This window comes from Elaeis guineensis, chromosome 1 (assembly GCF_000442705.2).
Source record: "Elaeis guineensis isolate ETL-2024a chromosome 1, EG11, whole genome shotgun sequence".
NCBI classification, from domain to species: Eukaryota; Viridiplantae; Streptophyta; class Magnoliopsida; order Arecales; family Arecaceae; genus Elaeis; species Elaeis guineensis.
Genome location: NC_025993.2, coordinates 113,247,651 through 113,263,750, shown reverse-complemented (window position 1 = coordinate 113,263,750; position 16,100 = coordinate 113,247,651). Strand labels below are relative to the sequence as shown.

Genomic DNA, 16,100 nt, shown 5'->3' with positions numbered 1-16,100 from the left:
CGGAAGTATTCACTCCTTTGGACAGCTTGAGCATTCTTTCGTGGCCCACTTCAGCACCAGTCGGAAGCCGCCATGAACTTCGGACAGCCTTTTTTCTCTCAAACAAGGACAAAATGAGACGCTCCGACGCTTCGTGACGCGATTCAACGTGGCCACGCTTGAGATCCGGGACCTCAACGAAGACATGGTCATTTCGGCCATGAAGAGGGGGCTGAGGGGGTCCCGATTTACCTATTACTTGGACAAGACTCTCCCCCGGACATACGCCGAACTGCTGGAGCGCGCGTACAAGTACATGTGCGCGGATGAGGGAGCTTCCGATCGGCGCCTGACTGAGTCCAAGGGCCGAAGGAGAAGCGAAGGAAGGGTCGGGCCCCTGCCGAGCCTAGCAGGCCCCCGACCGACAGTCGGGTCTCACCCCCGCGACGGAATCAGAGGTCGCCTCGACGATGGAGTCCGAGGCCAACGCGCCCCAGGTATGACTCCTATACTCCTCTCTCTGCTCCTCGTGCATGGATTTTGATGGAGATCGAAGGGAAGAATATCTGCGACGGCCTCCGCCTCTGAAGGCAAAGGGCTCGACCGGCGAAAGTACTGCCGATTTCATCGGGGCCATGGCCACAACATCGAGCAGTGTATCCAACTCAAGGATGAGATCGAGGCCCTCATACGTCAGGGATATCTCGGTAAATTTCAGAGGGACCCCCGACGCGGCCCGTCACCGACCGATGACCCCAGCCGACTGAAGAAGCAACGACTAACCAACCTACGGCGGGGTCATCAACATGATCTCCAAACAGCTAGGCCCAGGGACGATCACTGGAGGGGAGCCGACGAAGAAGCTGCGCCAAGACGATGTAATTACTTTTACAGATGAGGATGTTCGGGGCATCCAAACTCCCATGACGACGCTGTTGTTATCTCGATAACAATAGCGAATTATGATGTAAGAAGGATTTTTGTAGATAATGGAAGTTGACAAATATTTTGTTTTACTCGACCTTCTCCCGAATGCGGCTATCGGCTGACCGACTCAAGAAAGTCTCTACACCCCTGATAGGTTTTGCTGGAGATGCTGTCACAGTGGAAGGCGAAGTTACTTTGCCCGTGATGGCTAGAATCGAACCACGACAGAGCACAGTCCACTTGACCTTTGCGGTCGTCCAAGTGCCTTCGGCTACAATGCCATACTTGAAAGACTCGGACTAAACGCCCTCAGGGCGAAGTTTCGACGTATCATCTTCTGGTTCGATTTCCGACCAAAAATGGAGTCGGAGAGATGCGCGGGGATCAACACTCGCTCGACGATGCTTCCAGATCTCCGCTCAAAGCAACGAGTTGAAGGGCTCCCTGACGGTCGACAAGTTGGACCAACGGGAGGAGGAAGAACGAGGTGAACCGGCCGAACAGCTTGTTCCCATCCCGATAACGGAGAATTTCGAACGAATGGTATGGGTCAGATCTCAATTATCCGACCCCGAGCGACGACAGTTGGTGGAGCTACTGAAGGCCAATGTCGACGTATTCGCTTGGTCGGCAGCGGATATGTCGGGCATCCCCCCGAGATAATGACACACCGACTCAACATCGACCCAGCGATGAGGCCAGTGAGGCAGAAGAAGCGATCTTTTGCTCCTGAAAGACAGAAGGCCATCGACGAAGAAGTGGACAAGCTACTCGAGGCAGGCTTCATCAGAGAAACTACATACCCCGATTGGCTCACCAACATCGTCATGGTGAAAAAAGCCAACAGAAGTTGGAGGATCTGCATCGATTATACCGACCTAAACCGCGCCTGCCGAAGGACAGCTTCTCGCTCCCAAAAATCGACTAGCTGGTAGACGCGACGTCCGGCCACCGACTGCTCAGCTTCATGGATGCTTTTGCTGGATACAATCAGATCCGGATGGCGTCCGAAGACGAGGAGCACACCACCTTCGTGACCGCAAAGGGCCTCTACTGCTACAGAGTAATGCCCTTCGGACTGAAGAATGCCGGAGCCACCTACCAGCGACTCGTCAATAAGGTCTTCAAAGATCAGATTGGGCGCAATATGGAAGTGTATGTGGACGACATGCCGGTAAAGAGTGCGCAGACTATAGATCATGTTCAAGATCTCGAGGAAGCTTTTCGCACTCTACGATAACACCAAATGAAGCTAAATCCGACTAAGTGCGCCTTCGGAGTGACTTCGGGGAAGTTCCTCGGGTTCCTCATTTCTCAACGTGGAATCGAAGCTAACCCTGAGAAAATAAAGGCAATCATCGACATGCGGCACCCAGACACTAAGAAGGAGGTCCAGCAGTTGAACAAAAAATCATCGCCTCAGCCGATTCATTTCTCGGTCGGCTGAAAGATGCCTCCCGTTCTTCAAAATCCTGAGCAGGTGAAGGGCTTCTCTTGGTCGGATGAGTGCCAAAGGCCTTCGAGGACCTGAAAAAGTACCTGGCTTCCCCGCCGCTGCTTGTGAAGCCGGAAGTCAGAGAGACGCTGTATCTCTATTTGGCCACTTCCCTCGAGGCGGTTAGCTCGGTGCTCATCCGAGAGAATGAGAGCCGGATTCATCAACCTATATACTACACCAGCAAAGTGCTTCACGGCGCTGAGGCTCGGTACTTGAAGACGGAGAAGATGATATTCGCCCTGATCGTGTCCGCATAATGGCTCCGTCCGTACTTTCAAGCGCATGCCATTGTGGTCCTCACCGACCAGTCCCTGAGGCGATATTGCGCCGACCCGACACATTGGGCGACTGGCGAAATGGGCGATGAAGCTCAGTGAGTTTGACATACAGTATCGACCGCGACCTGCCTTGAAGGCCCAGGTCTTGGCCGACTTTATTGCAGAATGCTCGACAACCGACCAAGGGTCGGAAGGCGGGAACCCCGGAGGAGCTGCGATCTCCGAGCCTGACCCCGGGTCCACCTGGGTACTGCACATCGACGGAGCTTCAAATGCTCGGGGGAGCGGGGCCAGATTCCTGCTCACCAACTCGGAAGGGGTGGTCACTGAGTACGCCCTCCAATTCGACTTTAAAGCCTCCAACAATCAAGCCAGTATGAAGCACTCCTCGCCGACTTGAGGATGCGAAGGAGCTTGGGATCGACAGCCTTCGGGTCTTCTCCGATTCTCAACTGATCGTGAGGCAGGTCAAGGCGAATTCGAGGCGCGAGACCCGGCTATGGCAAAATATCTCCAGAAGGTGAAAGATCTTGCGGTACGCCTCGGATATTTCGAGATCTCCCACATCCCTAGATTGGAGAACGCTCGGGCTGATGCACTCTTCAGGCTGGCGACTTCAGCTCACGATGTTTTGGGCCGGACGTTCGTGGAGAGTCTCGAGCAGTTGAGCATCGACAAGGCCGAAGAGGTGCTGCAACTGGTGACTGAACCAAGCTGGATGGATCTGATTGTTTGGTACCTGACCGACGGATTAGCCCTGAAGATCCCATGGAGGCCAGACGGCTCCGATGGTCGGCCTCCCAATATGTGATAATGGATGGCCGACTCTATAAAAGATGTTCTCCCTTCCCTTGCTCAGATGCTTGGGACCGACCGATGCGGATTACACGCTCAGAGAAGTACACGAAGGGATCTGCGAAATCACTTGGGGGGCAAATCTTGACCTACAAAGTCCTGTGGCAAGGTTACTACTGGCCCATCATGAGGAAGGATGCAGCTGAGTTGATTCGAAAGTGTGAGCCATGCCAGAGGTATGCTAACGTACAACACCGACCAGCCAGCCAAATCACCCCTATCGTCGCCCGTGGCCCTTCGCCCAGTGGGGGGTCGACATACTCGATCCCTTCCCTCCGCGTCTGGCCAAAGGAAGTTCATAGTCGTCGTCATCGACTACTTTACTAAGTGGGTGGAAGCCGAGCCTCTGGCGCAAATCACTGAACGAAAGATGGAGGACTTCGTTCAGAAGTCCATCATCTTCAGGTTCGGATTGCCACACACCATTATCACCGACAATGGACGACAATTCGACAACCAGACTTCAGAGACTTCTGTGCGAGATTCTATATCACGCACCGGTTGACCTCCGTTGGGCACCCACAGTCCAACGGTGAAGTCGAGGTGACCAACGGACCATTCTGCATGGACTAAAAACCCGACTGAATAAAGCCAAAGGCCTCTGGGTCGAGGAGTTGAACTCCATCCTGTGGGCGTACCGGATGACACCCATGTCCCGACCGGAGAATCACCTTTCAGTTTACCTATGGGACGAAGTGATGATACCGCTCAAGATCGGATTACCATCGACTAGAATCGAGTAGTATCGAGAGCCGGACAACTCTGAGTGTCGGAGGGCCGACCTAGACCTCCTCCTCGAGCTTCGGAGCGAGGCTCAACTCCGTATGGCCTCTTACCGACAGAAAGTAGCCGGATATTACAACGCCAAAGTCAAACCAAAGCTTTTCAGGCCTGGAGACCTCGTCCTAAGAAAGGCAGAAGTCTCGAAGCCTCTAGACCAGGGGAAGTTAGCTCCGAACTGGGAAGGACCCTACAAGGTAGGGACACCTACGGGCCGAAAGCTTACCGACTGGAGACTCTAGAAGGGAATGCCATTATCCGGACCTGGAATGCCGACAACCTAAAGTTGTACTACCAATGAACTTTGTATCCACTCACTCGAATATAAATTCAGTTTCAAAACTTTGGAGTCTGGAATCTCGACTCTTCGACTGTGGGTCGGCGCTCGCCAAGAAGTGCGAGCCCCGACGTCCCGATTGAACCTAACGTTCCACTGGGGACCAACGGCCGATTGCCAACGATGCATCGGACGCTTAAAAGGGCCGATATATCCACGACGACGGGAGTTACACTCCTACAGTCAAACTCCCGGGCAAAATGATCGGCTGACTCACCGACTCTGCCCCAGCCAAGAAAGGCAAAACGCCGACGCGACCAATGTCCGTTCACAACTTACCGACCAGGTCATGATCGATCGAAGGATATTCGGCTTACCACCGTTTATCATACGGTGCAACGTAAGTACCCGACCTAGGTCTGGGTAATGGGAATTCGACTTGTCATCGTTTCTCCGACTAAACGCGTTGGACGCCATTCGACTAAACGTGTCGGATGCCATTCGACTGAGCGCCTCGAGCAACATTCGACTATCGGTTCCTACGGAACGACCCAACCATCAAGTCATGTCTGAAGGTCGATCGACCCTCGGCTCGACGAATGCGCCCGACTCACATCTGGGCAATAGGCGTTCGACTTAAGCTCTTGACTGTCGCATCGCACGACAATCGGAAGGCTGATCCAAAGTCGGAATTTGCTCTGTCTTTGCTGCGGCGCACATTGCCGACTATCTCGGATCATCACCAGGATTCTACCGAACGTCCTAACTAGTGCGCTGGGCTTACGACCTATGCGTTCAAAAAGTGCTTCGGCGAATTACACAAAACACATCCCACGACACATGAAAGAGAAGAGACATACAAAGGAGAAGAGTCCAAGTTGAAAAGACTTTGACTTCGATTTCATTAAAGTTTGGGCTAAGTTTACAAAACTAGGCCGAAGCCCGAATATAAGTATGATAAACAGAAGTAAAAAAACAAAAGACCAACTAGTCCTCAGAGTCGGCTTCCTCCATCGGCCGAAGATTGGGGGCGGTCGGCGAATCCATTCGGGCTTCGGAGGTCGGTGCCGCTTTGGGAGTCAGAATCGCTTGACCTTCGGTGGCCTGGTCCGCGTCTGCTTCGGCTTCTGCTGTGGTAGTGCGACCTCCCGACGTTGGGTCAGCCGTCTCCTCCGCAGTTGGGGCCTCCGACTCTGGCAGAACGATGCTGCCGAGGTTGAGCTCCGGGTATAAGCTCCGGACGGCCTCCGAGCATCCTCGTACCCCACTCGATACGAGAGGAAGCGCTCTCCAGAAGTTCCTCTCGGTACTCTTCGGAGTCGGGAAGTCTTCTATAGCCCGACCCATGGCTTCCTTCGCCGACTCCGCTTCCGCCCTCGCAATATCTGCGTCGGCTTGAGCGATGGACAGACTTTCTTCGGCCTTAGCAAGGTTCGAGGCTTACTCGGAGCTGCTCGTGTTTGGCCTTGAGCTCCTTGGCGAAGCTGTCCCTCTCGTGACGCAGCCGACGGACGGTGCGAAACTTTCGCTTGGGTCGTCCCGGGCCGACTGCAGCTCGGTCCCCGAAGTGGCCAGGGCGCTTGTGAGTCGGGAGACCTCGTCAGTAAGACGAGAGATCTCCCCCTCAAGCCGGGCCTCCCGATCGACCGACTGCTGCAACTGGTGACCAGTATGACCTTATCGGCTTCGACGACCGCGGCCTTGTCCTTCCAGGCCGCGCGCATATCGTCGAATCTTCGATATCCGACCTCCAGCTCGGATATGTTATAAATCAGCTGCACAAAACGAAGCCGACCGTCAGAAGACCGAACCTATAAAAACAATGATGAGAACGGAAAGAAAGACGACTTACCCGAATCATGGTCGGGTAGAACGAGGACAGCATGTCAGAGACACGCTGATTCTTCATGGCCTAAATGTCGGTCGGGAGGATGAGCGCCTGGTCCAGCCTCCTGGCCAAGTCATGGTTGGCCAGGGCCGACGCTCCTTCGGAAAGTGGGGAGTCGGTCGATGCCCCACCACCGGCCGACCTTCTATCATCACCGAGCGCCATCGGGGCCTTCCCTCGGGCGGATGTCCAGGCCCTGATGTCGGAGAAGGATGGCATGCTTGAGCCCGACCGGGTCTCTCCCAAAGGCGCTGCAGCAACGGACGCGGGGTGCTTGGGCTCGCGCGCCTCTACCCGAACCTCCTCTGCCGGCTGAGCAGCTGGCATGTTCTCACGATTCCTCGGCGCCCGTCCCTCGGGCGAGGCTGCTCCCTCGGCCGATGGTCCCTCGGATGGGACTTCGACAGGCACCGTCGGCGCCGACAGTGCAATGACAGGCTCCGCCTCCGCTGCAGCCGGCTCGCTCGGCGAAGCCACCTGAGGCCTCTTAGGAGGCCGCGATGGTTCGGCCCCTTGCACCGGCTTTTCCGTGCAACGTACTGCCGGACGTCGGCCGCCGTCAATCTCGCCCTCGGTGGCATATCTGCAAACAGCGACAGATGATCAGCACCAAAAAGAGAAAGAAAAGAAGAAAGAGGGAAGGAGAAGGGGAACGAACCTAGGTGAGGGACCGGGCTGAGACCGGCATCGTATCGTGCCTGCTCGGTGACGAGCTCCCTCTGCTTCGGCACCGAGATATCTTTCAGACGGTGGAAGTCTTCCGATCTCCGGCCTCCACCCGGCTGTTCTCGTTCGGTTGGGTTCGGGGGTCCCCCCAACGGGTAGGGAACCCCCAAGGAATAGAAGAAGAGATAAAGAAGAACTGGTTCTTCCATCCATGAATCGACGATGGAAGATCGGTGATGAAGGAGAGCCCCTTTCGAGGATTAAAGTACACCACCCTCGGACTTTAGGGTGGAGTCGGAGGACAAAAAAGGCTCGGAAGAGTGAAATCCGAGGGATGGTCGGCAAAAACCGACACAACAGGGCAAAACTGACTATTAGCCGAACCAAGTTCGACGCAAGTTGCGCCGGACATAGCCCGTAATCGTCTAACACATTTCGGACGAACTCCGATACCGGGAATCAAAGACCGGCCCGGAGGTCCTCGACGTAAAAGGCCACCTGGCCCTCAGGCGGGTCGTTGACCCGACCGTTAGCCCCAGGGGCGAACAGCCGAAATTGCTCCGGGATGCAATACTGCTCCCGGAACCGATCGACGTTCGGCCCCGAAAGTGAAGAGACCTCCACCTCCGGGGTCGACCGAGGGTCGTCAGTCGGGTTCCCCGACCGACCTCCTCTTGGAGATGTTCTAGCCATGAACCAGAATAGAAGACAGAAAATAAGAAAAAGGAGGAAGAGAACCGTGAGAAAGCAAGGAAGGAGACGAGCAACGGTGAAGGCCCCTAGAAGAAAAGAAAGGCTCCTAAGAAGGGGAAAAACAGAGACAATTACCTGGGACAGGGGACCACGCAGGCAGAGTTTCGACAGCGAATGGGGAAAGTGAAAATTCGGATGCAGGCGACCCTGTATATATAGCGCCTCCCGACGGTCGAGATGGAAGCACAACCAACGAGGATCTCCCAAATCGCGGCACGTGGCGACATCTGGGCCCTTCTCCGGCCCGACGGTTCGGCGCACCTGCCCTCAGATTGGACCACGTCACCTCTATCCGCCTGGGCGGGTTCGGCCCAATGGCTCCCCGTCACGCGGCGAAAAAGTCGTGACGATTCGCATTCCTGAAGAGACGGCAGGAGCGGCGATTTTTATTTCCCGGTGGGACGTCTGACACGATGGACGTCTGACGCCGACAGGTCGCCCGGCACTCATGAGATGCCTGACACCAGATCAACCAGCGGTACTGTTGTCAGAATCAAGACTTAATGCGATAGGAATCCACTCCTTTTGCCCAACGCTGCCGCCCACACAAAGACATTGGCCAGCGCACCATCCGACTCAGGAGTGGGGGGGCAACTGTTGGGATACACCGACCGGTCCCCCTCACGCCGACTCACCATCGGGCCAACATGACCAGCGGCTGACTCGACCGACCGACGACTGCCGTCGCCGACGATCGAGTATACGTCGGTCGGACAGACCCTCTTCGCTCTCGATTGGTCGAACTATGGAGCCCAATACCCGACTCCCACAACGTGCCCGACTGATCATCGGAGGGTCTCCGGGCTTCCACCCGACGTCCCTCAACCAGCTGCCGACCTATAGTCAGTCGGCTCCTTCAAACGCCGTACGACTGCTGGAGACTGTCGATCCTGACAACTACATGCGGCACAGCCTCCTTGGGGCATTATCCCACCTAAGGCATGGGTCAACCCTAGCGATTTGACAGCCCCACGACGATTTGACAACCTCACGGTGACTCTGACAGTCCGGTGATTTGATAATTCTTCCATTGTCTGCACCATTAATGATGGCGCCATGCCGCGCTCTACTATAAATCGGGAAGGCAACAGTGCTGAGGAGGTCTTTTCGGAACCCTTGAACTCTTCCTCTCTAACCCTCGCTTTCACCCTCTCTCGTTGAGCTCCTTGATTCTTTTCTACTGTTGCCTAGTCTCCTCTCTGATTGACCGTCGGAGGGTCTCCGTCAGAGTCACCTCCGGTCAGTGCGGACTTTTTTGCAGGCACTCGTTCCCGACGACCAGACGACGAGGGATTGGCCGCAACAAGTATATTTTGTATGTTTTTATTTTGCTGGATGCACCTCCAAATTACTTGCTTTTTTTGTTTAACATGGATGCGTTATGAAAAATTGTATTGGAGGATTGTTGGTTTTAAGTTGTGCTGGATTTCTGGTTTTTCATATAGAGTCTTGAACATAGATGGATATAGATTGCTATTTGCTTTAATGTGTTTTTTCTTTTCAATGACTTTTTTATTTCGGGCGAAGTATAACTGTAGTACTCAATATTTTCAAATTGTTTCATATTGGTTCATAACATTTGAATTTTATCCTGCAAGACATTTTTTGAAAAAATGATGTTTTTATTTAAAGGCTTGTTTAAAGGTTCGTTTAAAGATAAACGAACCGGGCTTACTAAACGAATCCGATCATCTATTTCTTTAAATAAACGAACTCAGCTAACAATTCAAAGCCCGGTTCGTTTCAAGGCCCGGTTCATATAGCCCATTTATCAATCGAGCCGAACCTCGCCGAGCGAAGCCTGGCTCGGCCCGGTTCATTTACCGCCCTAGGCATAAGTCTTTTCTCTCTCTAGATATATGCAGCTTGAAAACTCTTTGCACCCATTCTTTCCTTGTGCCTTGGGGAAGGAGGACTAACCACCTTAACTAGGGAAGGACTTTCAAAGAGATTTATAGAGAGAAAATAATTGGAGTCCAGTGTACCAACTTTTTGATCATAGCTCTCGTTATTAGAGGATTCTTTTTCTCCTCTCAACATGCGAAAACCTGAATAAAAGCAGAGGTAAAGAGCTCAGCAAACCTTCATTCCTTTCGGCTTAGAAGCTTTTATTTCTCATTTTTCAACAAAAAAGAGAGGAGGAGAAAAAAAGTCGCCATTTTGCTGAGAAATATTCCAAGAACGGAGCTAAGAAGAGAGGGATTTGGGCACCACAAAGTGTTATAGCTATTTGATCAGAATTTTTAAAGGTTGCGCCTCAATGTGTGATAAAGGATGTGTCAAGCATTGGATCCGACTCTTTCTGGTAGATCTGTACATATTTATTCTGTTTGATGTTCGCATGTCAGTGCGCATGCTGGGAGACAAAATTAGAATAAATCCAGTATGAATACATCCGATAAAATCAAAAGATAAAATATCAAAAGATGGCACGACTAGCCTACAATACATCACCAAAATGCTTTAACACAAAAGAGGCAACTGAATCTATAGTTTTGTTAGCCTCATAAGTTGGATGAGTCACAAATACACAAATCTGATATGAATAATCCAATAAAATAAAAAATAAAATATCAGGCCACAACATATGATCAAAATGCTCTGCTACAAAAGAAGCAACCAATCTGCAGATTTGTTATATCCCTGAAATGTGGTACAATCTCTCACAAAATGCTAAATATTCTAGAGCAGAGGGTGTCTATCTGCTACCTCAAACTGCCTCTCAAATTAAACATTGCTTGAAAAAATTTCAAGGGGGATAAGTCGGATGCCTGTCATTGGTGATGCATGGATTAGGCTCGAGTGGGATCCAGGATAGATTCATGAACCAGACTTGGAAAGTTTTCAGTAAGCTTGGAGGCCATACAATCTGACCTCGAATCAATACATGAGCTTGCTTCTAATTGGAGAAAAAGGATTAAGGTTCAAATTTGGCATTCCATTTCAAATCATGCCGGTCCCCGTGCCCTGCAAACTCTAGAGCAGTAAAATGTGGCTGAAATAAGTACTCCCTATTTTAGGAATAATATTTGCTCAGATATCATTCCAACAGAACTTATATAAGAGAAAATGCCAAACATAGGTTTTCTGGTCATTTTTTTGGTGCTTTTAACCTTTAGGGGTCGATCTTTTGCAAGTAAATATTATGAAAAAAATGATCAATTTTTTATTGACCAATTTATTCATATTCTCACATTTTTCAAGATGGATAAGTTACTTTACTATGGACAATATTTATCCATAAAATGAGAGAAAGTTTTACCTATTCAGAGAATGGTTAAATCATTTTTATCATCAGTAAAGTAGATATTTAATTCTGTATCTAAAATGTCCATCCTCATTTCAATGTCTCCATCATTTAATGCTTAATAATTTAATCAAATCTAAAAAGCATAAGAGATATCATGAAAATATGAATAAATTTTATCAACTTATTCAGGAAAGTAGTAATATAAAAGAACATGGATAACAAATTCCAAAACAACTTTTCTATGTGTAAAAAAATATAGATAAATTATTTTTCTATCTAAATATTATCTAAAAAATATTTATCTAAAAAAATATGAATTTTAGATAAATCTTTTACTTGTAAAAGAACAGACCCTTAGATAGATGTGATGGTGCTGTGGGATCCTTGCATTAAACCATCTACAATAAGCTATGTTAATCTTCTTCTTCTTCCTTTTTTTTTTTTTTTTTTTTTTTAAGATGAAGAAGACGAATGGATCATCCAGGACATTTTTTTTTTTAAGACGAAGAAAGACGAATGGATCATCCAGGACAGCATGAAAGGATTCACCTTCCTTCATGCGAATCCAACATTGGATTAAGCAATGGTTGCTTCGAGGATGTGCAGATGGTAGATTGAAGTTCAGAATGCTTTGAGATCTGTGCGGAGATGATTTAATGGCTGACATTGTGAGAGAAGCCCAAGTATTCTGCCGTGGAAAGGTGCAAAACAAACCCATCATCAAAGCATCAGAATCAGATTTAGACATGATTTCACCAATGCATCTTTCAACAAAATCTTGATTGGAGGTACATATTAGGGTCGTACATTATTGGTAGATCAGTCATGACTAATTGATGAGATATGAATACGTCTAATGCAAATTATGTAGGTAGGTTCAGAGGATAAATAGGGGTTCTAACCGTTGAGCAGAGCCCGATGCTGAATGTCACGGCTCCATACTTGAATGTGCTAAACAGGCTTGAAAGAAAAAGAAATAGCAATAAAAATAAAGATCAGGATTGAAAAGAGACAAAACTTTTTTCAATTAAATAGCTGAACTGAGAGTCACTCATTTTCATTCCAAAATCTACCTCTCTCCACCTTAGTTTATGATGATGAAGCAAAATAAAAAAAAAAAAAAAAAAATAAGAATAAAATCTAATTCAGGAGATATTATTGATTAGAACCATTTTACTATATATATTTTCGACCATTCAATAAAAAAATTATCACATCATCCATTATTGGAAAAAGATTCACCATCATTTGAGCTTGATTGAAAATTTTGAATAAAAAAAAATACAATACTAATCATGATTAGCCCACTGACAACTTTTATTAGATGATTAAAGATACACAATAGAACAATTTTAAGCAATAATTTCTCCGAATTCAGCAATTCCTTTTCAGTTGTCGAAGGCAAGAAACTAGATTTCTGGTCCTTAAGCCCGGGCCTCACCCGCGGGACCAGCAGCGACGCTGCAGAGCCTTTGGGCCTCCTGCGCCAAGCATCACATCGACAGTCCCGGAACAAAAATATAATAATTTTTACATATGATTTCACGATGATCATGATAAATTCTAGTGGATCTCCTGCATTAAAAGAACAGATCCGAGGTTAAGCGTATCATTTCCTCTCATCATTTTGGGAAGATGTCTAGGTTACACCAATAGAAAAGTGATAAAAACTACTTTCCAGGAACACGTACCATACGTAAGAAGACCAGCCAGAAGAACTCAGAAAAAGGATCAAGAAAAAAACATAATGATGATGCTTAAAATAGCCGAGCAATGGATGAAACACACACACACACACACACACGTAGGCACGGTTTTGCGAAATTATGACTTCTTAATATCTTAAAACATTCAAACGAGGTTTATCAGACTCGAACTTGTTCCCAATAACTGCAGAAAATCATAGATCCTGATGATGTACCCTGTAGTATTCTCAACAACAATGGAATTATCAACAGATTAAAGTTATTTCTATCAATCAGTTCAACGAACATTTCTTACAAAAACACCTAATATATATGCCTAGAACAACTCTAGGGTTACATACCTCATACTGCACAGGATTTGTATAAAGAACATATATATATATATATATATATATATATATATATATATATATATATATATATATATATATATATATATTATGATCAACTGGGGCACAATAAACATAGGGAAGGGGTAAGCTGATAATTTACTACTGGGAAAAATGAACAAGGACCAAATCAGGCTGGTGAGCTTATTTGTTACTGCAACTGATATGTGGAACCAGGTAAATGATCATCCACATATCAGATATCATGTTTGCATAGGCATGGTTGTCCTCGGAAGGATAGAGTTCGCCAACTCCTCATTTATCTGCACCGGAAGCGGTGGCATCTGATTCATTATCTCAGGCATATCACTTGAACTGCAACACAAGTTTTGAAAACTGGTTAATGAAACACACTAAGAGAAACTATATATGAAGGAAAAAGAAGAAAAAAGAAATATCAAAAATATCTGCCAAGTTCCATTTATGTGAAGTGTTTCTAAATAAAAACATCTGCCAACTCCTTTTTGCTGAAGATTTTCCTTAAGCTGATTGTTTATGACACACACAGTAGGCATCCAACTTCCATAAAACTAGACTTCCATTTATTTTCCCTTTTGTCAGGTGCAAATAAAAGAACATAACATAATAAAAGAACATAGATGGATCAAACAATTGCAAGAGATCCATCTCTAGCATCATGGCAAAGTACACCCTATGAAAACACCATGTTCCCCAGCACACCGTTTTCTTTTTTCCCAAACCCTCAGCATAGCCAACAAAAATATAACATCACCATGAAAAGTAGCATAAATAATCTCATACAATAGGGGTTTAGGAAAAATCTATAGATCAAGAAACCTTTTTCTTAAGATATTACAAGAATACTACCTAATACGTGGAACAAGCAATGGTAGCAGACAGCAGTATAGATATTATAGATGGCAAGTCCTAAAAGGATAATTTAGTTACTGGGCCAGTATATAAATTTTATGCATTTATCTTACAAAAGCATCATGTGCATGTATGTATCTTCCAGACAAATCTTAGGGTTAGAAAAATGATTTGTCTATGAGTGATAACACCTATAGATAAGGAGTAGGTGTGCTGTAGAACTCTTATACAATTGAGAATCTCAAACCATGGGAGAAAAATTCAACTACCAATATATTTTATACTAATAACTACAGAGAAGAACATAGTATACGCAATCCCACTCCATGAAATTGCAAGCATTACAGCAACCATATTACTAAACCTACAAAAAATACTTTGAATAACACATAATTTCATACACAAATGAAACAGCGTTGATCTTTCACAGAATTGAAAAATGAGAAAAAGATGAAGCACTTGACAACATACTCTTTCAAGATTGTAACAATATTGTCCCATGTTTGGCAAAAAAGACTGATGTTCTCCTGTATCTGCAAGAGAATCAATATATTAAAACCACCAGCAACAATAAAACATATTCTGCATGCCAGCCTTGTGTTGTATGAAAGCACCTAGTTGGAAAATAAACATTTGTTCAGCTAATTGCTGCTACTTGGTCCTTTTTTTTCTTTTTTGATAAAATGTTTGAGCAACCTCAACCTATTTTCATGAAGCAAATGGAAGGAGATACAAGAAGGGAAAAAAGGGAAAAGAAGAGAAGTCATGGGACGTTAAAGCAGTACATCCATGATGCATGCTGCCGATCAGCATATATACCTGAAAGTTGGCAAGGTTTGCAGAAATTTGATTGAAGACCTGTACATTATGTTCAAGGAGCTGTCCTGTTGGACCACCAATTGCTGCAAAGACAAGTTAATTGAACTAATCAGCTACTCTATATAAGAAAATAAATATCCAAAGATCACCTTTGGCAAATTAACAAAATTTTTCATTAGTTATTATTCTTTAAAAAAAAAACACTTCCCTTACACCTACTATCTGCAAACCCCCGCCATTGACACCCAGACCCAACACCCCCACTTCAACACACCAACACATGCACACAAACACGCACACCACACATGCGTGCACCCACGCGCATGCACGCACACACACACCCGCGCACGCGCACACACAGAGAGAGGAGACCAATGCCTTCAGAATTTACCTGCACTCCCACAAATCCAAATAAGGCAGGACAGAGACTAGGACACAGGGGGTACAGTAGTGTCCTAAAATCTTCATGTTACAAATCGCTTATTTTTACATAGCATCTTTAAATATGCTTCTATAACTATTTTTCATTCTTCAAGAACTGATTATCAAAAAAAAAAAAAAAGATGCTTTTCCTGGTCTTGTTTAACTCACCCCACAACTAGCTTGAACCCGAAAGCAGCACATGAAAAGAATGCAAACAAAAATTTGGGTAATATATAAAGTATTTGGAACCTGGTCATGTTCTATGTCCTTTGGGTTTTAAAAAATGTTATATATTCTTGCACACATTACTTTCTTACCCTTCTAATAGCCATGACAATAATCAACAAAAATTGGCAGTATCGGATCACAATTGCCATGTCCCAAACAAGTGCTAACGTGCAGCAAGAATGAATAAAAGCAAACGCCAACACTGAAAGCTTAGCAACAGTGAGAAAAGAATGACATTTTTACTCTTATACTCCTCACGATAAACTGGGCAACAGGATCTAAAGGAAAAGAAAAATGCAATTTCTTATCACTAGAATGTTCTTAGTGATAATCGTATATAAGTGCATTAATAAAGATAGCTTGCACTAGGTACCAAGTCTACAAACAATCCAACCCAAAACAGATACGCAACAATTGCAAAATATATCAATCCAGGTAGTCAAGTGTTATATAGAGAGATTTAACTTTGGTATCGTGTAGCTTACTTTAGATAGGAAAAATGGCTAAAGCTCTAAACTAAAGTTCTAGCCAGAGCTTCTCAAAGGATATGATA

At 46.6% G+C, this 16,100-nt stretch overlaps 1 non-coding gene across 1 annotated transcript in view; it reads right to left on the bottom strand.

Moving 5' to 3' along the window:
- Window positions 1-13,310: 13,310 nt before the first annotated feature.
- Window positions 13,311-16,100, bottom strand: part of LOC105038612 (uncharacterized) — a 17,875-nt gene continuing 15,085 nt past the window's right edge. The window contains exons 5-7 of the transcript XR_012142431.1: window positions 14,897-14,979; window positions 14,549-14,610; window positions 13,311-13,561 (exon numbers count right to left, since the gene is read on the bottom strand). This is a non-coding gene — a transcript (uncharacterized protein). The remainder of the gene's footprint in view (window positions 13,562-14,548; window positions 14,611-14,896; window positions 14,980-16,100) is intronic.